Genomic DNA, 24,419 nt, shown 5'->3' with positions numbered 1-24,419 from the left:
ATTCAAAGACAGACCAAGAATTTGTTCAACTGTGTACCGTTATTATCAGACACTATAAAGGAATTCAAAAAGTTTGTGGGGAAAATGCAATTAAAAGAATAAAATAAATATGAACTTTTCTTCCCAACATAAGCTCCATCAAGATCAAGACACTTCCTAAATAAAAAGTTATGAGTACAGAGTAGGTATATATGTTTATGGGGTACTTGAGATATTTTGATACAGGCATACAGTGCGTGACAGTAACAGGGGAAATGAGGTATTCACCATCTTAAGCATTTATTTCTTTGTGTTATAAACATTCCAATTATACTCTTTTATTTATTTATTTATTATTTTTTGAAACAGAGTCTCACTCTGTCACCTAGACTGGAGTACAGTGGCGCAATCTTGACTCACTGAAACCTCCACCTCCTGGGTTCAAGCAATTCTCCTGCCTCAGCCTCCTGAGTAGTTGGGACTACAGGCGTGCACCCCCAGGCTTGGCTAAGTTTTTTGTATTTTTAGTAGAGACAGGCTTTTGCAATGTTGGCCCGGCTGGTCTTGAACTTCTGACCTCAAGTGATCCACCTGCCTCGGCTTCCCAAACTGCTGGGATTACAGGCATGAGCCACCACGCCTGGCCTATTTATTTATTTATTTATTTAGAGACAGTCTTGCTCTGTCACCCAGGCTGGAATGCAGTGGCATGATCTCGGCTCACTGCAACCTCTGCCTCCGAGGTTCAAGCGATTCTCCTGCCTCAGCCTCCCGAGTAGCCAAGATTACAGGTATGCGCCATCATGACTGGCTAATTTTTATATTTTTAGTAGAGATGGAGGTTTCATCATGTTGGCCAGGCTGGTCTCGAATTCCTGACCTCAGGTGATCCGCTTGGTTCAGCCTCTCAAAATGTTAGGATTACAGGCGTGAGCCACCATGCCCTGCCTGGCCTAATTATTTTCAAATGTACAATAAATTATTGTTGACTGTAGTCACTTTGTTTTCCTATCAAATACTAGATCTTATTCATTCTATCTAACAATATTTTTGTACCCATTAAACATCTCCACTTTGCCCCCGCTACTCCTGCTACCCTTCTCAGCCTGTGGTAACCATCATTATACTGTCCGTCTCCATGAATTCAACCATTTTGGTTTTTTTAGCTCCCACAAGTGAGTGAGAAGGTTGTCTTTTTCTGCCTGTTTTGTTTCATTTAACACAGTGTCTTCTAGTTCTATCTATGTTGTTGCAAATGACAAAATCTCATTCTTTTTTGTGGCTGAATAGTACTCCATTGTGTACATATACCACATTTTCTTTATCCATTCATCTTTTGATGAACACTTAGGTTGCCTCCAAATCTTGGCTATGGCAGATAGTACCACAGTAAACATGGGAGTGCAGATATCTCTTCAACATAGTGACCTCCATTCTTTTGTGAATATACCCAGCAGTGGGATTGCTGGATCATATGGTGGTTCCGTTTTTAGTTTAGTTTTTTTTTTTTTTTTTGCAGAACCTCTATACTGTTCTTCATAGTGGCTGCACTAATTTACATTCCCACCAACAGTGTACAAGAGTTCCCTTTTCTCCACATCCTTGTCAGCATTTCTTATTGCCTATTTTTTGGATAAAAGCCATTAAAACTTGGGTGAGATATCTCATTGTGGTTTTAATTTCCATTTCTCTGATGATTGATGATGTTGAGCACTTTTTTATATACCTGTTTGATACTTGTATTTCTTCTTTTAAGAAATGTCTATTCAGATTTTTTGTCCATTTTTAAATTGGATCATTAGATTTTTTTCTATTGAGTTGTTTGAGCTTCTTATGTATTCCAGTTGTTCATCATTTGTCAGATGAAGTTTGTAAATATTGTCTTCCATTCTGTAGATTATCTCTTCACTTGGTTGATCATTTCCTTTGGTGTGCAGAAGCTTTTTAACTTGATATGATCTCATTTGTCCATTTTTTCTTTGGTTGCCTGTGCTTGTGGGGTATTACTGAAGAAATCTTTGCCCAGATTGATGTCCTTGAGAGTTTCCTTAATGTTTTCTTGTGTTAGTTTCATAGTTTGAGGACTTAGATTTAAGTCTTTAATCCACTTTTACTTGATTTTTATATATGTCAAGAGAAAGGGGTCTAGTTTCATTCTTCTGCATATGGATTATTCAGTTTTCCCAGCACCATTTATTGAAGAGACTCTCCTTTCAGCAATGTATGTTCTTGGTACCTTGTCAAAAATGAGTTCAATGTAGATGTATGGATTTACTTCTAGATTCTTTACTCTGTTCCATTGGTCTGTGTGTTTCTTTTTATGCCAGTCCCGTACTGTTTTGGTTGCAGTAGCTCTGTAGTATAATTTGAAGTCAGGTAATGTGATTTCTCCAGTTTTGTTCTTTTTGTTCAGGATGGCTTGGGCTATTCCAGGTCTTTCATGGGTTCCATCAAAATTTATGATTATTTATTTCTATTTCTGTGAAGAATGAGTTTGATACTTTGATACAGATTACATTGAATCTGCACATTACTTTGGACATTTTAACAATATTGATTCTTCTAATCCATGAACATGGCCTATCTTTCCATTTTTTTGTGACTTCTTCAATTTGTTTCATCAGTGTTTTGTAGTTCTTATTGTACAGATTCACTTCTTTGGTTAAGTTATTCCTAGATAATTTATTTGTAGCTGTTGCAGGTTGGATTTTTTAAATCCCTTTTTCAGATTGGTCATCGTTGGCATATTTAAATGCTATTGATTTCTGTATATTGATTTTATATCCTGTAATTTTATATAATTTACTTCTCAGTTCTAATAGTTTCTTGATTAAGTCTCTAGGTTTTCCTAAATATAAGATTATATCATCTGCAAATAAAGATAATTTGACTTCTTCCTTTTCAATTTGGATGAGCTTTATTTCTTTATCTTATCTGATTACTCTAGCTAGGACTTCCAGGACTATGTTGAATAATGGTGATGAAAGTGGGCATCTTTGTCTTGTTCCAGATCTTGGAGGAAAGATTTTCAGGTTTTACCTATATGTAGATGTGGTTCTTTTCTTTATGGCTTTTATTATGTTGAAGTATGTTTCTTCTGTATCCAGTTTTTTGAGGTTTTTAAAATTTAATCATGAAGAGATGGTGAATTTTATTGAATGTTTTTTTTGTATCAATTGAAATGATCATATGGTCTGTGTCCTTCATTCTTTTGATATTATGTTTATATTGATTGATTTGCATATGTTGAACCATCCTTACATCCCTGGGATAAATCCCACTTGATCATGATGAATGATGTTTTTAATGTGTTGCTGAATTTGGTTTGCTAGTATTTTGTTGAGGATTTTTTGTATCAATATTCATCAGAAATATTGGCCTGAAATTTTCTTTTTTTGATGTGTCTTTGTCTGGTTTTGGTATCAGAGTAATTCTGCCGTCATAGAATGAGTTTGGAAGTATTCCCTCCTCCATTATTTTTTTGGAATAGTTTGAATAGGATTGATATTAGTTCTTTAAATGTTTTGTAAAATTCCATGGTGAAGCCATCATTTTCTGTGACTTCTTTTGTTTTTTTTTTTTTTTTTTTTTTTTTTTTTTTTTTTTTAATTTATTTATTATTATTATACTGTAAGTTGTAGGGTACATGTGCATAGCGTGCAGGTTTATTTATGGCAATAACCTTGTGCTATTGCCTTGTTGGTGTGCTGCACCCATCCAACTTCGTCATTTACATCAGGTGCATAACTCCCCAGTACAATCCCTCCCCCTCACACCTCCCATGATGATAGGCCCCGATTGGTGTGATGTTCCCCTTCCAAAAGGTCAAAGTGATCTCATTGTTCAGTTCCCACCTATGAGTGAGAACATCACGGTGTTTGGTTTTCTGTTCTTTGTGATGAACGCGCACAAGAATGATGGTTTCCAGCTGCATCCATGTGTCCCTACAAAGGGCGCATAAACTCATCCTTTTTATGGCTGCATGTAGTATTTATTCCACGGTCAATATATGTGCCACATTTTCTTAATCCAATCTGTCACTGTTGATGGACATTTGGGTTGATTCCAAGTCTTTATTGTGAATAATTAGCACCGCAATAAACATGGAGTATTGCATGTGTCTTTTATAGCAGCATAATTTATAATCCTTTGAGTATATACCCAGTAATGGGATGGCTGGGTCATATGGTACATCTAGTTCTAGATCCTTGAGGAGGTCGCCATACTGTTTTCCATAATGGTTGAACTTAGTTTACAATCCTACCAACAGTGTAAAAGTGTTCCTATTTCTCTCCACACCCTCTCTCCAGCACCTGTTGTTTCCTGACTTTTAATGATGGCCACCATTCTAACTGGTGTGAGATGGTATCTCATTTAATGGTTTTGGTTTTGCATTTCTCTGATGGCCAGTGATGATGAGCATTTTTTCATGTGTTTGTTGGCTGTATGAATGTCTTCTTTTTGAAATGTCTATTATTCATATCAACTTTGCCCACTTTTGATGGGGTTGTTTGTTTTTCTTGTAAAATTTGTTTGAGTTCTTTGTAGGTTCTGGATATTAGCCCTTTGTCAGATGAATTAGATTGCAAAAGAATTTTTCTCCTATTCTCTCAGCCCAAGGTTGCCTGTTCCCTCTGATGGTGGTTTCTTTTGCTGTGCGAAGCTCTTTTAGTTTAATGAGATCCCATTTGTCAATTTTGGCTTTTTGCTGCCGTTGCTTTTTGGTGTTTTAGACGCGCAGAAGTCTTTGCCCATGCCTATGTCCTGAATGGTACTACAGGTTTTCTCTAAGTTTTATGGTATTAGGTCTAACATTTAAGTCTCTAATCCATCTTAGATTAATTTTAGTATAAGGAGTAAGGGGAAAGGATCAGTTTCAGCTTTCTACTTATGGCTAGCCAATTTTCCCAGCACCATTTATTAAATAGGAATCCTTTCCCCATTTCTTGTTTCTCTCGGTTTGTTGTCAGATCAGATGGCTGTGGGTAGTATTGGTATTATTTCACAAGGGACTCTGTTCTGTTCCATTGAGGTCTATATCTCTGTTTTGGTACCAGTACCATGCTGCTGTTTTGGTTGTGGTGTGGTTTGAAGTCAGGTGGCGTGAAGTGCCTCCAGCTTTGTTCTTTTGACTTACAGGATTGTCTGTAGCTGACTTCTTAACTTTTGATAGGAGACTTTATTACATCTCAGTCTCATTGTTACTTGTTATGTGGGTCTATTGTTACGTTTTTGATTTCTTCCTGTGGTTCAATCTTGGTAGGTTACATATGTATTTAGAAATTTGTCAGAACCTTCTGGTTTTTCTGATTGTTGGCATATGGTTGTTCATAGTAGCTTCAATAATCAGCACTGGATTTCTGTGGAATCCAGCTGTATTTTTTTTTTTTTAAATCTCTGTATTTATTTAAGTCTTCTCTTTTCTTAATCTTCCTACAGACATTGGGATTTTGTTTCTCAAAAACTTTTCAAAAAGGATTTTCAAAAAATAACAACCTTTTGTTTACTAATGAATCTTGTGTATTGTTCTTTTTCTCTTTCCAATTTCATTTATTTCTGCTTTCATCTTAGCTATTTCTTTGTTCTACTTTTTTTTTTTTTTTTGAGATGGAGTCTTGTACTCTGTCACCCAGGCTGGAGTGCGGTGCGCAAGGCGGGGATCTGCGGCTCACCTGCAAGCTCCGCCTCGAGGGTTCCGCGCCATTCTCCTGCCTCCAGCCTCCCGAGTAGCTGGGACTGCGGCACCGCCACCTAAGCCCGGCTAGTTTTTGTAATTTTTAGTAGAGAGGCGGGGTTTCACGTGTTAGCCAGGATGGTCTCGATCTCCTGACCTGTGATCCATGCGTCTCGACGCCTCCCCAAAAGTGCTGGGATTACAGGCTTGAGCCACCGCGCCCGGCCTCTTTGTTCTACTTTTTAATGTAGGCACTTATTGGTATAAACTTTGCTCTCAGTATTGCTTTCACTGTATTCCGGAGATATTGGTGTGTTGGGTTTCCATTTTAATTTGTTTTAAGGAATTTTAAAATTTCCTTCTTCTTCATTGACTCACTGGTCATTCAGGAGCATAGTGTTTAATTTCTACGTGTTTGTATAGTTTCCAACATTCCTCTTGTTGTTGATTTCTAGTTATATTCCATTGTGGTCTGAGAAGATACCTGTGATGATTTCAGGTTTTAAAAACATTTTAGGCCAGGTGTGGTGGCTCACGGCTGTAATCCCAGAACTTTGGTAGGCCAATGGGGGCGGATCACGAGGTCAGGAGATCAAGACCATCCTGGCCAACATGGGAAAACCCCATCTTTACTAAAATACAAAAAAATTAGCTGGGCGTGGTGGCGCTCATCTGTAGTCCCAGCTACTCAGGAGGCTGAGGCAGGGGAATCCCTTGAACCCGGGAGGCGGAGGTTACAGTGAGCTGAGATCGTGCCACTGCACTCCAGCCTGGCAACAGAGCAAGACTCTGTCTCAAAAAAAAAAAAAAGCCAAAAAAAACCAGGTGTGTCTTTGAGAATGATCTATGCACTGAGGAGAAGCATATGTATTCTGCAGCTGCTGGATGAAATATCTATTTGGTCCATTTGGTTTATAGTGCTAAGTCCAGTGTTTTTTTGTTGATTTTTCAGTTTGGATGATCTGTCCAATGCTGAAAGTGGGATGTTGACATCTCCAACTATTATTGTATTGGGGTCTATCTCTTTCTTAGCTATAATAATATTTGCTTTATATATCTGGGTGCTTCAGTGCTGATGCACATAAATTTATAACTGTTATATCTTTTTGTTGAATTGACCCCTTTATCATTATGTAATGACCTTTTGGTCTCTTTTCATAGTTTTTAATATTTAATTCTATTTTATCTGATATAAGTATAGCTACTCCTGCTTTTTTGTTTTTCATTTGCATGGAATATCTTTTCCCATTCCTTTATTTTTAGTCTATGTGTGTCTTTATAGGTGAAATATATTTCTGGTAGCCAACAGATCATTGGGTCTTGTTTTTTTAAATCCATTCAGCCACTTCATTTCTTTTGATTGGAGATGTTAGTTCACTTACATTCAATATTGTTATTGATAAACTAAGGACCTACTCCTGCTATTTTGTTGTTTGTTTTCTGGTTGCCTTATGATCTTTCTTTCTCCCTCCCTCCCTCCCTCTCTCCCTCCCTCCCTCTCTGCCTCCCTCCCTCCCTTCCTTTTACCATTGTTTTTGTGAAGGTGCTCCTCTCTGATGGTGTGTTTTAATTTCTTGCCTTTTTTTGTGTGTTTGTATCTGTTGTAGGTATTTCAGGGTTACCACAAGGCTTGCAAATAACATTTTGTAACCAATCATTTAAAACTAACATCAACTTAACACTGCTTGTAAAACCAAACAAACAAAAAAGCAGAAGGAAAACTAATAAAAAGTCACACTTTTATTCATCTCTCTCACTTTTTAACTTCTCTTGTCTGAAAAGCCACGATCTCTGTTTCTCCAGGATTGGTCCTTGGTGCCTTATTTAGTTCATTTTTTGAGATCATGTTTTCCTGGATGGTGTTGATGCTTACAGATGTTTGTTAGTGTCTGGACATTGAAGAGTTAGGTATTTGTTGTATTTTTTGCAACCTGGGCTTGTTTGTTCCTGTCTTTTTGGGGAAGACTTTCCAAGTATTCTAAAGGAATTGAGTATTGTGGCCTAACTCTTTGATCACTGCAGCTATATCTGCATTAGGGGGCACCTCAAACCAGTAACACTGTGACTTTTGCAGACTTGTCAAGATCACCTTGATGTTCTTTGATAAGATTCAAGAGAATTTTCTGGAACAACAGGCAAAGACTCTTGTTCTCTTTCTTTACTTTCTCCAAAGCAGACAGAGTCTTCCTCTCCATCCTGAGCTGCCTGGTATTGGCAAAGGGGAGACACAAGCACCCTGGTGGCCGCCATCACTTGTACTGTGGTTAGTCAGACCCGAAGCCAGCACAGTACTGGGTCTTGTCCAAATTTGGAGGCAACTGCTGCCTGGTAATTGCCAATCTTCATTCAAGGCCAGAATTGCCATTTGGAAGCCAGGGCCAGGAATCAGGAACCTTAGGATTCTACCTCCCGCTCTATTCTACTCCACCCAAGCTGGCACCCCCACCGCCAGCTTGGGTGGAGTCTTTCCCACTCTTTTCCCACTCTTTTCTCTTCTTTCCTCAAGTAAAAAGAGCCTGCCTTAATGGCCACCACAGCTGGTATTGTGCTGGGTCACATCTGAAGCCAGCACAGCACTAGGTCTCACCCAAGGCCCACGGCAACTACTGCCTGGTTGCAACTGATGTTTATTCAAGGCCCATGCAGATGATGAATGCTGCCAGAAGTGGGTTCACCCCTACAAGGCAGCAGGTTCCCTTCTGGCCCAGGATTTGTCTAGAAATATCATCCTGGAGCTAGATCCTGGGATGGGGGCCTCAGGACTCTGCTTGGTGCCCTGTTCTTCTGTGGCTAAACTGGTGTGCTAATTGCAAGACAAAGTCCTTTTTACTTTCCCCTCTCCTCTCCTCAAGCAGAAGAAAGGATTTTCTTCTGGAGCTGTGAGCTGTGCTGCCTTGTGTTGGGGAAGGACTGACACAAGTACTCCTGGGCTGGCCTAGCTGGTGTCTTATAGGTTGTGTATACCCCATGTCCTCTGACTCAGAGTCCAGCACAGTACCAAGACTTGTCCAAGAATTGCAGTCCTTGTGGCCTAGACTGCATTTCATGTTTATTTACGACCCCAAAGCACTTTAGTCCACAGTCGGCCTAGCTGGAACTCAGATACCAACCACTGGGAAGGATGACCCCCTCTGGCTGTGGCTGGTCTAAATGCTCCCTCCATTGGCACTGGCTGAATTCTGCCATGTGTTTCTTTGCTGTGACAGATAGCATGGAGTTCCAATGCAAAGTCCCACAATCACTGTCCTCTCCTTCTGCCTGTCACACATATTCTCTCTCTGTGCCATGCAGCTAATGCTAGGGGGTAGAGGTGATGGTGTTGGCAATTCAAGACTGTCTTTTCTGCCCTCTTCAGTGCCTCTTTCCTTGATATGATGTTAAACCCAGACACTGTGATTTTGTACCTGATTTTTGATTCTCATGAAGGTGCTTCATTGTGTGGATAGTTGTTCGATTTGGTGTTCCTGTGAAGGGGATCATTATTAGAGGATGCTATTCAGCCATCTTGCTCCACCGCCTTCTCTCCAGACACTTTTGTAAGTGATGATAACAGTCGTTTAGTCCATCCCTGAAAAACTGAGGAATCTGGGAATTTACCATGTCAGTACCATCTTTGTCAGATTATTACCTAAGAAAAATGGGTGTTCTTTACTTTAAGAGTAGAAAACAGAAAGAAGTCACAAGTAGCCACACGAGGACTGTAAAGTGGGTGCTTAATAATGTTTCATCAAAACTCTTATAAAATTAGGGTGAGTTCAGTGACTCACACCTGTAATCCTAGCACCTTGGGAGGCTGAGGCAGGCAGATCACTTGAGGTCAGGGTTTCACCAGCCTGGCCAACATGGTGAAACCCTGTCTCTACTAAAAATAGAAAAATTCGCTAGGCGTGGTAACACATGCCTGTAATCCCAGCTATTCAGGATGCTGAGGTAGGAGAATCGCTTGAACCTGGGAAGCAGAGGTTGCGGAGAGCTGAGATCACACCACTGCACTCCAGCATGGGCAACAGAGTGAGACCCTGTCTCAAAACAAAACAAACAAACAAAACTCCTCTTATAAAACTGACCTTGTTTGATGGGAGGAATGAGCAGGAACATTGTCACGGTGAGGAGGGACCCTCTGATGAAGCTTTCCTAGGCATTTTTCTGCTAGATCTTTGACTAGTGTCTCAAAACACTCTCATAAGCAGATGTTATTCTTTGTCTCTCCCAGAAAGTCAACAAGCAAAATGGCTTGAGCATCTCAAACAACTGTTGCTATGACCTTTGCTCTTGACTGGTTTATTTTTGCTTTTACTGGACCACTTCCTCCTCTTGGTAGCTATTGCTTTGATTATGCTTTGTCTTCAGGATTATACTGTAAAGGCCTTTTTTTTTTTTTTTTTTTTTTTTTTAAATTTCCTATTACAGTTATTTGAAGAAATGCTTCAGATCTTGATCCCACTTGTTCAAAATTTAATTGAAAACTCTGTTCTTGTCTAAAGCTGATCTGGTCACAAAAGTTTTGTGACCAGATTGGTGCAAAAGTTTTGCACCCATCGCATGGAATATTTACTCAACTTTAATTTTTAGTCAGATTTATATAAGCTGAACCAATTGAGATGTCTGTAATGTTGGCTTTTGTTTCTGCAACTAATTGTTGGGCCCTTTCAATAAGAGCACAAACAAGATAATTTTGTTCTTGCAGATTTATATGGATGGCCTGCCACTGCAGGCTTCATCTTTAACATCATCTCATTCCTTCTTAAAGTGAATTTTCTATTTGTAAATTGATTATTTCTTTGGGGGCATTGTCCTCATAAACTTTTCATAAAGCATCATTGATTTCACTATTCTTCCACTCAATCTTCACCCTGAATTTGATGTTTGTCTTTCAATTTTGGTGGAATTAATGTTGCACTGAAAGGGACTCTTTTCAAATTTATGTCTTACTCTTTTTAGCGCCTCAAACTAGATCCTATTCAGACATGTTATAACAAGTTAGGGAGAATTTGTTTTGGTGCAAATGTTTTTGAAATTCATGCATTGTATTTAATAATGTATACTTTCCATCAACATTTTGAAGACCCCTTATATAGTACCTACTAGTTTATGAAATTTCAATAAAAATGTAAAACCCTTCAGAAAAATAATTATGAATGGCTAAGTGTAGATGTTAATATTTATTATCTTAGACATTTTTTAATTCAAAAATAATTCATTTAAAATATGCAACTCATAAATTTTGATTTTTCCTGAATTCATAGTCATATATAATGGTGCTTGTCCCCAGCCTGCCACACCCACTGTCTTTCAGATTGTGCCCTGATACCACTTCACATCAATACTTGCAATGACAATACTAGAGAAATAAATTGTCCATTGATAAAGCATACCATGGGTTTATTTCATTATGCCAATTTTAAAGCTACTGTCTTCTGTGACCAGAACATTTTTTCAGATGTTAATTGGTTTGTCTTTATTTGGCATTTGATCAGAGGAGAGACAATATTGACAAAGCAGACATTTTTAGCATCTTTGTCGTTTATTCACTAGCGAGAATCTTCATCTGTTCTCTGCCTTCGTGTCTTTGGAGACCTCAGACCAGTCTGGTATATCTTAATTTGATCTTGTTTTCCAGGCCAAAATTCAGTTTTTCTGTGCCTCACAGGCTTGGTATTCTCATTAATGATGATGTCTGTCCGTTGTTATCTCAAAGTCCTCATTTTCCTCTCAGTCTTTTATAGCTGAGATCAGATTTTTCTGATTCTATTCATAGCAGTATCTGTAGCTTTTAACTAGTATTTTTGCATCTTAATTAAATAAATGTAACATAGCTAGCTTGTGAAGTAAAATGTGACTAGTTTATGTCAAATATGGTAACTTTCATACATAAATATTAAAACTTGTTTAATCAAGAATAAAACCATTTATGCAGATACTGGGGAGTTGCTTTTCCAAACACTATGATATTAGTAGTCTGGGTAGGACTGCCGTATGTAGCAAATAAAAATACAGAACACCCACTTACATTTTGGTTTCAGATAATTAACGACTAATTTTTAATATCAGTATGTTCAATGCAGTATTAAATTCCATGTGTTTTAACTGGGCATTTTATATTTTAACTGCCACCCCTAAATTTTCTTCATAGGGGCATTAATTCTTGTAGTTGCCCTACTGAAATCCTTTAGTAAAATACAAACAAAGAGCTAACAAGTTAAGAATTCTTTTTATGAAATATTGTGCCCCCAACTTATGTCATCTTTTCCCCCCATCACTTTGCCAAAGTTTCCTTCATTCTCTATGGGCAGTGGTCCTGTGGTGGTGCAATACCTGCTCTCAGAGGGTAGGGCCAGATCACTTTTGCCCCACTTAGCCCAATCTCATCTCCATCTCTCCCTAACTGTTGGGTTACAGACATTCCTTTGGTGGCAAAAGCAGAGGTGTCCTCTGGGCTGATACTCAGGATCACAGTGCTGCATCTTTGTTGTCTAAAGACTCAAAATCAGCCACCACTCCTTTGTGCTCTCTGTGGCTCTCATATTTGCTGCATTTGTGAAAAATTATCTGGTTTAGACTACTCCAGTTTTATTTCAGGGCTGTATCACTTACATTATGATCTTGAATATAATATCACAGCCATGATTAGCAGGAAATACTAACTTGGAAGAGAGCTATTTCTAGTGGCTACTTGGATAATTGGAGCATAACATCCTCTTCATAAAGCATTTTAGCTGAGGCTGAGTTGAATAAAGATTTAAGCAAAATGTGTGTTTTATAAACCTATGCAAAAACTTCTTTGGTTCTTCTTTCCTACACATCAGGAAGATAGTATTGAGAACTACAATGTGATGACTTGCTCCAGAGTTACCTTCAAGCAACCCTTAGGAAGGTGTGATTTTGAACAATGAGGTCATTTGTTTCACGTGGGTAAAAATGTCGTGAATCATGGCATTGATTATGGCAGTAGTTCCATTGGATAACATTCTGCCTTATAATGCATTTTATAAACTCTCTTCCTAGGTAGACAGCTCAAAGCATTTCACAGGGCAGATGTGAGTGCCCAACAAAGAAAAATTTGCCCCATCCTAGCTTTCATATGTGCCTCAGTGTGAGGCATGACTCACCTTCCACTTAAGCAGTGATATAACCTTTTTCTTCATCCTCTGCCTTTCTGCCTTGGTTCACCATTTTCTTCTTTCTATCATATGGATCATTTATAATAATAATTATTCAACAAATATTTGTTCAGCCCCTACTACATTTAGGGTACTAGATGTGTTACTATAAGGTGCTGCCTATAGTGGCCAGGAGCTTATCTTTCAGTTAGTGGAAGTAAGATATGTCTTAGCCCAAGGCAATATGTGAGTACATGTTATATAAGTGTATACAACTTGGTATTGTAGTAACATAAGGGAAAAAGGTGTTTTTACCTGGAATCATTATGAAAGCACTATGGAAGGAATCTGACGAGCCTATATAGATGAGCAGGATTTCAGTAGGGGAACATGTGGGATGTAGGATCATTCAGGCAGAGGAAATTACACAAAAGCCTTGAAGCTTAAAGAAAAGCACAACTTTGCAGAATGGAATGTGATTCAGATAGAATGGAATAATTCTTTTTTTTCTATTTGAGGGTAACGGGTCAATATTATAGATGGATTTGAATGGTATATGGGAACAAAATAGTGCCTCAGGTAGATTAATTTAAAGGTACTGTGTAGACTGATCGAAGGGCAGAAAGTTTAGGGAATTGATTATTTGAAATAGTTGAGGCATAAAGTGATAATATCCTGACCTATTAATAGATGGTAGTGCCAAAAAGCACACAAGGTCTAGCTGGCCCAAACAATGGTTGGTTTGTCTGCTTAGACAATATATTGAATAATATCTATTTTTCATAATATTTTCATATTGTGAACTACTTAACGTTAACACTCATACTGAATTACCTTAACACTAATAATATTTTCTTATTGTGAACTACTTAACATTTATGCCTAATTACCTTAACACTTATAACTAATCACTATGCAAAGTAAGAACAGTCTTGTATATGTAATTTGTTAGCAACCATTTAAAACTTTGGAAAAATGAAAGAGTTTTTATTTGTAGAACTGGGTCTAAATAAAAAGGCAAGGCCAGACAAATTCCTGGAAAGAAACCTTCTTTTAGCCCTATAGCCACTGAATCAAGTCAAAATACCTTCCACAAATGGCAACTTAATACTTAAGGAATAAGTGAAGTTACTTTTACAGTTTCTTAATTTTAACAGCAGTTGGATTTTCTTTCTTTTTATTACAAATTCAGACTTTAAAAATGTTCTCTTAGCTGCATGAGAGTCACTTAGGAAAAAGTTACATAAAAATCGTTATTCCTCATGGCATACAGATCAAAAGCAAATATGTATATTGATTAAAGTGGTAGAGGGAATTTTAAAAGCGAGAAGGACCTTTACCATAAACTGTTTCTGTCTCATATGGTATTAAGAACAGCAAAGAACCTGAGCCTATTACGCACTATAATCCAGAGGTACACTGAATGGGAATTTTCTGATCCTTACCTAACCTTGATATCAATCTACTGCTTCAAGCTATTTATTCTGTGAAAAAGTTAACATGTAAACTAAGACAGATACCTGAGATTTAAGAAAAAAATCTATTATAATTTGCTTCTAACAGTGTTTCATACACATTATGTAATTCATCTGTCATTTTAATAAGACCGATTTTAAAAGAATGCAGGGATTGAATGTATCTTTATCTTTTTTCCTTCTTTTCATATAAAATGAAGTAAAACTCAATGAGCAAACCTCAAACAGTTTTTTAAAAATTATTTTGGATGAATCAAATAATAGTAGGATTTTACATTTCTATTTTAAGATAGAGATCCATTTTGTTTTGTCCATAGTTTATATAATATGTAAAATTATTTTTGTATATTATCTTTGATATTAGAAATGACATTTTGGTATGCATTTTGCTGTGAAATTTTGGTTTGGAAGTCTATGAATCCTTGTCATTTTCTTTGGTTATGGCACAAATTATTACCTTTTGCTACTCCTGTTGACAAAATGATGTTGGGAGAGAACTTAAATTTCAAAGCAAAAATTTAAAAACTTGAGCCTGTTTCCATCTTGAGGAATAGACGGTTACCCCACCTGCTTCCCTAATTCTGATTTATTCAGTACTCATTTGCCTAGTGCCTACTAAAGTCTCAGGCACCAGGGAAACAAATAAGAATTGATCATGGTCGACCTAGAGGTGGCAATCAAGTGGGGGTATTCATACATGGACACTAGTTAATTAAAATAGCAGAGTGAAAGCCCAGAGGACCAATTGATTAAGTGAGGAAAAAGGAGAGAAGACTTCCACAATAATTCTTTGTATGTCAGCTCAGAGATGGGAGTGGAAGTTCACTCTATTGCAGTTGAGAATAAAAAGGATACTTGACTATGTGGATAATTCTGAATTGAGTTTTATACTTCAGTTTTAAATGTGGAATGAAGTTCTGTTAGACCAGTAGTTCTCAAGTAACAGTTTGTGGCCTTTTGCTGGTGGCTACATAGATGCTTGTTAAAAATACAAACTGCCTGGAGGTACTATGTTCTGAAAAAGCATCTCAGGTGATTCTAATAATCCATAAGATATGACCCCTACTTTAATAAAGATCCAGGAGAGAGAAAATAAATGATAGTTGAAGTCACAGAAATGGGTAAGACTTCCCTTGAAAGTGTGGAGAGTAAGCAAAGCAGAAGACAGGAAGTAAGCAGAGAAGGAGCCAGCAAAGAAACTAAAAAGGAATATACTGTGTCCAGGAGCTAGGACGTACATTTACCTGAGTCTTTTAATTCTTAGATTGGTAATCCTCATTTCGGAATCGATATATAGAGAAAAAATGTAGAAGAAAAATCTCTAGACTGCTACTTATGATTTGGCTTTATTCTAAAAGGGATTAATCAAGTTTCAACTTTGCCCTATCTCCAAAATATTTTGCCTACTTCTGAAGGAAGTATAATCACCAAATCTGTAGCAGAAACAGCAACTGACCCTCTCAAATAGAGAAAAATGAAGAAAGTAGAGTATCAGAAAAGAAAGTTGTAATATTAACCAGGCTTTGTAAGACAAAAAATGCCCCATCATACAGTTACTAGATGGAATGAGGATATTTAATTTACTGAAGTGACCTTTATAAATGAGAACTAGAACTATTATAGTCTCTCGGGAACAAATCCTTCTGTTCTTAGGCATTCCTGTTCTTTTGTATTGATGTTGTTGTGATCCATGCATCTTCTACTTTTAGGTGACTAAAGCCTTATGTTAATAGAAACGTGCTGTTATAAAAAGGAACAAAATGGCAATTATATAACCTGAACTGGTATAAAAATTAATTGTCTTTTTCAAAATCTGTATCCCAAAATAGAATAACTGTTGATCCTGAAGGATTTTAAAAATATATACATTGCCGAAATTTTGGTAGGTATGTAGTTATTATTCAATTTTTTTGAAATGGATAAGAGACTGGAATGCACTCACTCTTCTTTGAAGTTTCAGGTGATACTTTATGAAAAGGAATTCCAAGATCATTGTAATAGTTATGTGATCAACTTTTCACTTAGTATTCTTCCTTTCACTGATTAGATACAGATTTTTCACAGCCTCAGTGAACAAGTGGTAAAATGGTCAACAGTGGTTCTAATATATTTAGCTTTGGAAGTTCTAAATTAAAGGTTATTTTTAAAAAGTTTTCAAAATTAACACGGTCTTGAGGAACTATTTTATTATGAATAATATTTTGTTAATGACAGAGGAAAAGGCAAACAATGATACATATATATCTAAATAGAGAAAATTTACTGGTGAGAATACCATAGTGAGATTCAAATTTGTTGATGGCCAATTTGTGAGAGTCTAACTAACTGAAAGTTAGGGAGAACACAATTCACACTGCCCTCACTTCTGACACCAGTTGTAAATTCAGGGAGTTATCAAAACCACCCTTAAGTTCATAATTCATTAGATGTGCTCATGGAAGCTGACAGAAAGCTGTTATACTCATAGTTACAGTGTGTTACAACTACAGAATAGAGATTAAAGCCAGCCAAGGGAAGAAACACAAAGGGCTGAGTCCAGGAGAAGTACCAAATACAGAGCTTCCTTTGTCCTCTCCCCATGAGTAATGGATGTTACTTTTCTGGCATCAGTGTTTGATAATACACCTGGAGTATTGCCAGCTAGGGAAGCTCACCCAAGCCTTGTTGCCCAGAGTTTTTATTGAGGCTCAATCACATATTACCTATGTGGCTGACCTTTATCCTCCAGCCTCTCTGTAGGTAAAACTTGAATGGCATGGTCCGAAACCTTAGTCATAAATAACATTGTTAGACTATTCAGTGGCCAAGGCCCCCATGCAGGCAAAGACCGCCCCGATCAGGCATGATAGTCCATGGACTAGACGTCACCTATTACTAACCAATGGCAAAGGCCAAACTTCTCTTTGAGTAAGGTTAATTTTTCACTACACACCATGTCATTCAGATAGTAAAAGCAGGTGAAACCAAACTGGAACCAATGGCTTACAAAACTGAGACTACACAGACTATGACAGATGAAATGGCTCCATATTGTCCACAGGATTAAGTTAAAGTGTTTTCATTGAAGATCACCTTTCTATATTCTGGATCTCTCTCAACTTGTCCTTTTATGAATTCCCTTCTGCAGTCAGTTAGAGTCACATCTATTGGGCATGCCAAGTGCTTTCCTGCTTTGGAGGGTTTGTTCACACATTTGCTGTTAATATATTCATTCATGATCTGTAGGCTTTGTTGAGCCCAGCCCGGGCCCCATCTCCTGTGGAAGGCCACTTTCACCACTTGACCACTTTTGCAGACATTCTTCACAGATATCCCATAGCTAACATTGACCGTATAATTTTTTTGGCTGTTAGCATATATTTCTTTCCATCAATATTTATACCTATATCTTGTCTTTACAAGTTGATCATAAACCTTTTGCAGTTTAAGGAAATAATGGACTATGCCCTGTGTTTTTTTGAGCCCCTAAATCCTATCACAATGTCTTGCACATAACAAATGTTAAATAAATATTCAGTGGTAAGTTTTCATATAGACGTACAAATAGGAGTATGTTATTCAAATATATGAATTAAATGATCCTGTAAAAATGATGTGAATTATACTTATAAATTTCTGAGGTAAGTTAATCCAGAAAAATATTGGAATCATTTTTGACAATTCATTGAAGACACTGGAAACATACAGGTCAGAAAAATGCTGGAAAATGTCAAGAGAAGTATTTTGCCATTCCATTCCCACTTCAAGGCCTTGCACATTGCTTTCCCTTCTGACTGTAATATTCTTTCTCTAAATAATCTCACTCAGAGAGGCAAAACCACCCTACAGCCCTTTCTTCACTATCTCTTTATCTTGCCTTTTTTTTTTTTTTTTTTTTTTTTTTGAGACGGAGTCTTACTCTGTCACCCAGGCTTAAGTGCACTGGTACAGTCTTGGCTCACTACTACCTCCACCCCGCTGAGTGTAAGCAATTCTCCTGCCTCAGCCTCCTGAGTAGTTGGGATTACAGGAGCCTCCCACCACACCTGGCTAATTTTTGTGGTTTTTTTAGTAGAGACAGGATTTCACCATCTTGGCCAGGCTGGTCTTCAGCTCCTGATCTTGTTATCTACCCACCTCGGCCTCCCAAAGTGCTCAGATTACAGGCATGAGCCACCATGCCCAGCCTATCTTGCTTTATTTTTATATTACTTTTTACTAACCAATCAACATTATATGCTTCATGTCTTTCTTCCCTACTACCAGATTATAGGCTCCATAGGGTCAGAGACTTATTCTTGCTAACGATTACATCTTCTACATCTAGAAAAGTGTCTGATTCTTAGTAAGTGCTAAGAAAAGTATTTGTTGAATACATGAATGAGTTTGTACTATTCAGGAAACAGAAAGCTGAATTTTTATATACGTTCACTTTTTGTGGGGTGAGGGGTGTGTGTGTGTGTGTGTGTGCGCGTGTGTTTGTTTTGAGACTGGGCCTTGCTCTGTTGGCCAGGCTGGAGTGCAGTGGCATGATCTCAGATCACTGGAACCTCAGCCTCCTGGGCTCAAGTTATCCACCCATCTCAGCCTACCAAAGTGCTGGGATTACAGCCCTGAGCCAATGCACGTGGCCTTACAGTCGCTTTTTGTATTATTCAATTTAAGAAAATGTAATTCAGCTTGAAGAATTTCAAAGAGAAGCATCTAAAGTGATTGAGGAAGTGGTAGAATTTTTTTTTTTTTTTGGATACAGAGTCTTGCTCTCTTGCCCAGGCTGGAGTACAGTGGTGTGATCTTGGCTCACTGCAAGCTCTGCCTCCCAGGTTCACGCCATTCTCCTGCCTCAGCCTCCCGAGTAGCTGGGACTACAGTAGCCTGCCACCACGCCCGGCTAATTATTATTATTATTATTTTGTATTTTTAGTAGAGACGGGGATTCACCATGTTAGCCAGGATGGTCTCGATTTCCTGACCTCGTGATCCGCCCACGTTGGCCTCCCAAAGTGCTGGGATTGCATGCGTGAGCCACCGCGCCCAGCTGGAAGTGGTAGAATGTTTTCTAAAATTACTAAAAATTATTCAGCTTATAAAAACAATTATTAACTTTGACCATATATGGGTGCACACATGGTCAAAGTTATAAAATTATAAACTGTAATAATTAGGTTAAAATAGGTATGTTCATCAAACCCTAGTTTTATCGAGGCATTCCTTAAAAGTTTTTCAGAGAAGTAAAAGAATATGATTTTTATATAGTGGATAATGAATATGGAGCTCGCTCTTAAAATTTGCATGTATTTCAAAAGAGTTCAAAGAGCTGTTTTGATAAAAATCAAAAATCACAATTTTAAAGATAATGCAAAATGAGAAATATTTATAACTTTGGAAAATAACAGCCTGGAGTTCAGCTATTGTGCTTTATCCTAAAAGGAGTTGCAGGTTTCATTATTGCCTGTTGATATGAATTCCAAGAATGTCAAGTTCCCCAGTTGGAACAATGAGCAGTCAGCAACCCTGAGAACGAAGGCATATCCAAATATGACCACAGGAGTATTGGGTAGGTGTATCTGGAGTCTAAAAGTAACCCCACATTTTTGTCAGAAAGTAATCTGGAACTCTGACCTAGATTACTTAAGATCTATGGGAAATTCAGGCTATGCCCATGGGCCTCAGTTCTTCCTAGTCTTAGAGTCTTGAAAGAATGCTTTGTTGTATTCAAATATTTTCCCCTGGAATCCTAGCACTTCCTTCTAGAACAAAGTACACATCATGAATATTGACTGCTCTTGAAATACGCTTCCTCCTCTCCTCTCTACCCACCTCCCTTTAGTTCTCATTGTAGCTTCTTTTCCTGGAGAGGTTTATTTCAACTTGAAGCTAGAATATGGCTTATATTTTTGGCCTTTGTGTCAGGCTTTGATTCTGAAGTGTTTGGCAGCGTTTCTGTGCAGTGACTGGGAAGCAGTGCGTTCACAATGTGATTTTATTGAGGTTTTTTTCCTTTTCTTCTGTATTACCACACTTAAGACTTCCCCCACCCCATATTCAAGGAACAAAGGCTGGCAATGACCCAGCCCTTTTGTGTTGTTGTTTCAGTTCATGATTTTAGTAGCATGTTTGAAACTAGAATACACTTTTATATTTTCTCTTTTCATCTCTGCCTCTTTGGATTTTTGGCAAACATCAAGATGAATAAATCAGACCGACCACTGCAAACCCATCTGCTTTCAGGAACATGTTAGCAGACCAGTTTGTGATGTTTTACCATCCAACATAGAACTAAAGGAGGCTCCCTGTGGAGTAAGAATAGAAGGCAAAGTCTGAGGTCAAAGAGTTTTTCCGCTTTGAATTATTTATCTGCCTACTGATTGTGCTAGGGACAGTCTATATTGTCATGTTTAATGGCACTCACAGATTGGTATGGTATAATACTTATAAAGTTGAAATGATTTTATGGTAGATGTAAAGTGAAAATACAGTTTACACTTTGGATTTGACAATAGGGATTAATAAAAAAGATGCCGTCACAATTTTTAAAATAATGGCAAATCAAGGTACAAAGTGTTCATTTGACAGAATATTACTTTTACACTCTGCTGCTGCTAAGGTTACGTTTGAAAACAGTCTTCCTCACTAAAATGCCTTTCTAGTTGTTGACAGCCCAGAAATTGGTTCATAAAAAATAATAGGCTGTGGTCATACAAAGCTGTCCTCCTAATGCTTGTTGACACTTCAATGCTGCATTCATTTCTTTCTCACAATGAGCAAGTAAGTGATGATTCTCTTTGAATAAGAGTTAAGAGAATTGCAAATATGTCAGTGTATATAAGTTATACTGGGAGAACAGTTCATGTAATACTCTTGATAACAGGCACTAAATTGAACCTACTTTAAATTGATCAAAAGTTAAGCAAGCTGCTTACATCTCATAGAGTTGGTTTTAGGCTGATCTTCAGCAAGCTGAATTGTATTCTCTGCTGGACTATGATTTTATCCAGTAGAGATCAATGTCTTTTTTTGAGAATAAGTTTATTCTTACTACCTAATGGTTTGGAAATTAAAGAGAATCCTTGAAAGGCAGATTTAGTTTCTCTGTGATGATAATGTCAAGGGCGTAGGGTATGGGAGATAAAACTCAATTTTTCAGACTTTATTACAAATATCTTTCTACTTTGTGATCTGAGTCAGCTTTTGTTTATGGACCATCCTGACTAAGGCAGGAGAAAGGATGCTCTCAAGGACTTTGCATATGAGTTACATTCTTGGTGGTGATGGTCCAGAAGGGAGGTATATAGTTGTGATAGTGGTTTTTGTCCTTTCCATACATGACTTCAACTTTTTTTTATCTTTAGAAGCTAAATTCTAAAGTAATGGTGGAAATGGTGATTGCTCTGGCAAATTTAGGTTCTACTGTACCCTATCCTTCCTATCCTTCTGGACATATTTGTGTACATCTTTATTGTGTGGGTTATATGCAAAGCTGGGGCCAGAGTGTGTATTAGTTGATAAAAGCAGTACTTTATCTGAATAGTTGTTCACTGTTGCTTTTATGAATAGATTCATAGAAAAAAGGGTAATTTAGGACACATAAAATACATGATTGGAAATTAAACTGAGTGTGTGTGCATGAATCCATTGTGTTGTAAATCTCTAAAGGAATTGGTTTCATAATCATAATGTAACAGAAAAGAGTTGTTTATTTAGGTATACAAATACAGAAGGATGTCTAAAATGTATATTCACCAAAAATTTTAAACAGTTGAATAATGATTCTTATGGAAATGGGAAAAATATTTCTTGTTAATTAATAATTTTATTTATTTAACAAGTACTCAGTTTATACTAGGCAATATGCTAAGTACTTCACATACATTCTAAATAATGTTGTTTTAAATAACATTATGCATTTGATATTATCATCCCATTTTACAGATGAGGAAACTGAAGTTTAGCAAGATTAAGTAACTTGTCTGAGATCCTATAGGAATTAAATGAGGAAAGTGGAAATAGAATCAATGAGTTTATCTGGCTTCATGGCCATTAAAATATTGTATTTGAGGTGCAAAATGGGAGATACACCTGCTGAGAAGTAAGTTCTGGAGCAATTTATGCATCCAGATATTGGTGAAGTGGCTGCCCCTAAAGGAATGACTTGTTCCCTCTTCTCATTCTGGAGAAAACTGGCGGGACTTAGGGAGCCCCTGCATATATGGGAATCTTCTCAGAAAATGAATTTATATCAGTTTTGGTTGTGCTATAAAATGTTTTTAGCCATATAAAAATAAAATGTCACAAGAAAGCCCTTAGCTCCAGATATTTAGATGATGAATTATTGAGCCTCTTTTTGTCCTTCCTCTTTCTTCATTATATTTCTTGTAAAAATTGACCATTACAATCAGAATAAGTCTAAAAAGAAAGGAATTAATATTGAAGAGAAAAATTGTTTTGTTTTCCTTTTGAAGAATGTTAGGTTTTGTAACTTTCTTGACTCAAATATTTGTTGAATGAGTGAGTGAGTGAATTTGGATGATTAAATGTGCATTCCTGAAATATAAACTGTTCCTACTCTCAACTGCTATGGGTAATTGGAAGGTGGGTTGACATTAGCTTTTGCTTCAAAAACATAATTATTTTCTTTTGATTTTCACAAGTTCAGTGCACAATTTCATTCCTATTAGGCTGTTTATGAGACTCTGTTATAATCTACTGACCTTCACTTATATGAGATGGATCAGTGAATAATGTAGCAACATACCTTATTTAGTCTATAAAGTGAAGTTCTAGAAATTATTCCCTTAGCCAAATGAGAGCACTATATAGAAAGAAAACTCTAGGAACACATATGTATTAAACATTTAAAAGTAATCCTAGGAAGGGAAATTTTATTTTAATTATTATTATTTTTTTTGAGATAGAGTCTCACTCTGTCACCCAGTGGCGTGTAATCCGATCTCGGCTCACTGCAACCTCCACCTCCCAGGTTCAAGTGATTCTCCTGCCTCAGCCTCCTGAGTAGCTGGGATTACAGGCATGTGCTGCCATGCTGGGATAATTTTTTGTATTTTTTAGTAGAGACTGAGTTTCACCATGTTGCCAAGCTGGTCTCGAAGTCCTGAGCTCAGGCAATCCGCCTGCCTCAGCCTACCAAAGTGCTGGGATTATAGGCGTGAGCCACCGTACCTGGCCGGGAAATTTTATTAAGTAAGGACAAGGTGATTTTATTTTCATTTGATTTTGTCCTTTATTTCTTAAATATGGAAGGTCAAGTGTGCATAGAAAAAAAATTCTCAGTATTATGCAAATTTACCCTCTAGATTTTTTTTTTCCTACCAATTTTTCTTTCCCTGAATCAGACTGTCGGAGCCATTTAAACATAGCATAATGCTAAATGCATAATCAGTTTCTAGGGAATACAGTCCAATGATTTATCTCTCTTAATGTCCTGAAAAGTACAAAAGAGTTATCCTGCGGGCCACTGGGCACATATGGTTCCCAGTACACTGAAATAGTTCAGCAATGGCAGTAGTAACATTTTCATCCCTCATCTTTCAGGTAGTTTATAAGTGGAAACTATTAACTTATGGAAAGAGGGCTCTTCTGTTGGATAAAACCTGGCAGTGAAAACTTTGGTCTGCCTGGTTACCAGATTTTTGTACTCAAGACTCTAGACAAGATAAAACAAATGTTTCATAATATATCCCTTTATACAATACCTTTATATTTACCTTTTTCTATACCCTCACCCCTCCCTGCAGTTTTCTTTATCATTAGAAACTACATTTACCTTGGCAAATGTAAATTTTCTCTGTATCCTTTTGCTTAAGTTATGGTGATTTTTTAAGGCTCTATTTTAATTCACGTTTAGCATTTCATTCTTGTAAGCCATTAGAATTTCCTCTGGATCGATCTGTAAGCAAATTTGTTTGCTAGCAAATTTGGAAGTTTTTGGTTTGCTTCCTCTCTTTCTGTATATGAGATCTAATTACCACCCAGCATGAAATAGCAACTGAAATGAAGGCAGCAAGAAAAGGTAATGGCTTACCTTAGAGCTAATCAACCACCCCTTCTTGTATATTTCACAGCTATAAAGAGAAAAAGAAATGGCATTCATTAAAATAACATATATTAAACTTTTTTTTTTTCTTGAGACTGAAGAGAAGATTTCTTCAAATCTTTATGGAAATAAGACATTAAGCAATTCTTTTAATTTGC

General features: G+C 37.2%; 1 protein-coding gene and 1 long non-coding RNA gene across 13 annotated transcripts in view; one reads left to right on the top strand and one right to left on the bottom strand.

Moving 5' to 3' along the window:
- The window catches only part of RABGAP1L (RAB GTPase activating protein 1 like), a 786,378-nt gene that overhangs the window by 405,229 nt on the left and 356,730 nt on the right, over positions 1-24,419 (top strand). The window lies entirely within an intron of this gene.
- LOC103880125 overlaps positions 1-24,419 on the bottom strand; it is a 31,655-nt gene that overhangs the window by 3,361 nt on the left and 3,875 nt on the right. Inside the window, exons 2-3 of the long non-coding RNA XR_001901576.3 lie at positions 24,250-24,289; positions 12,763-12,836 (exon numbers count right to left, since the gene is read on the bottom strand). This is a non-coding gene — a long non-coding RNA (uncharacterized LOC103880125). The remainder of the gene's footprint in view (positions 1-12,762; positions 12,837-24,249; positions 24,290-24,419) is intronic.

Source organism: Papio anubis, chromosome 1 (assembly GCF_008728515.1).
Source record: "Papio anubis isolate 15944 chromosome 1, Panubis1.0, whole genome shotgun sequence".
NCBI lineage: Eukaryota > Metazoa > Chordata > Mammalia > Primates > Cercopithecidae > Papio > Papio anubis.
Note: the sequence above shows the minus strand (reverse complement) of the source record. Positions and strands in the feature narration are given on the sequence as shown.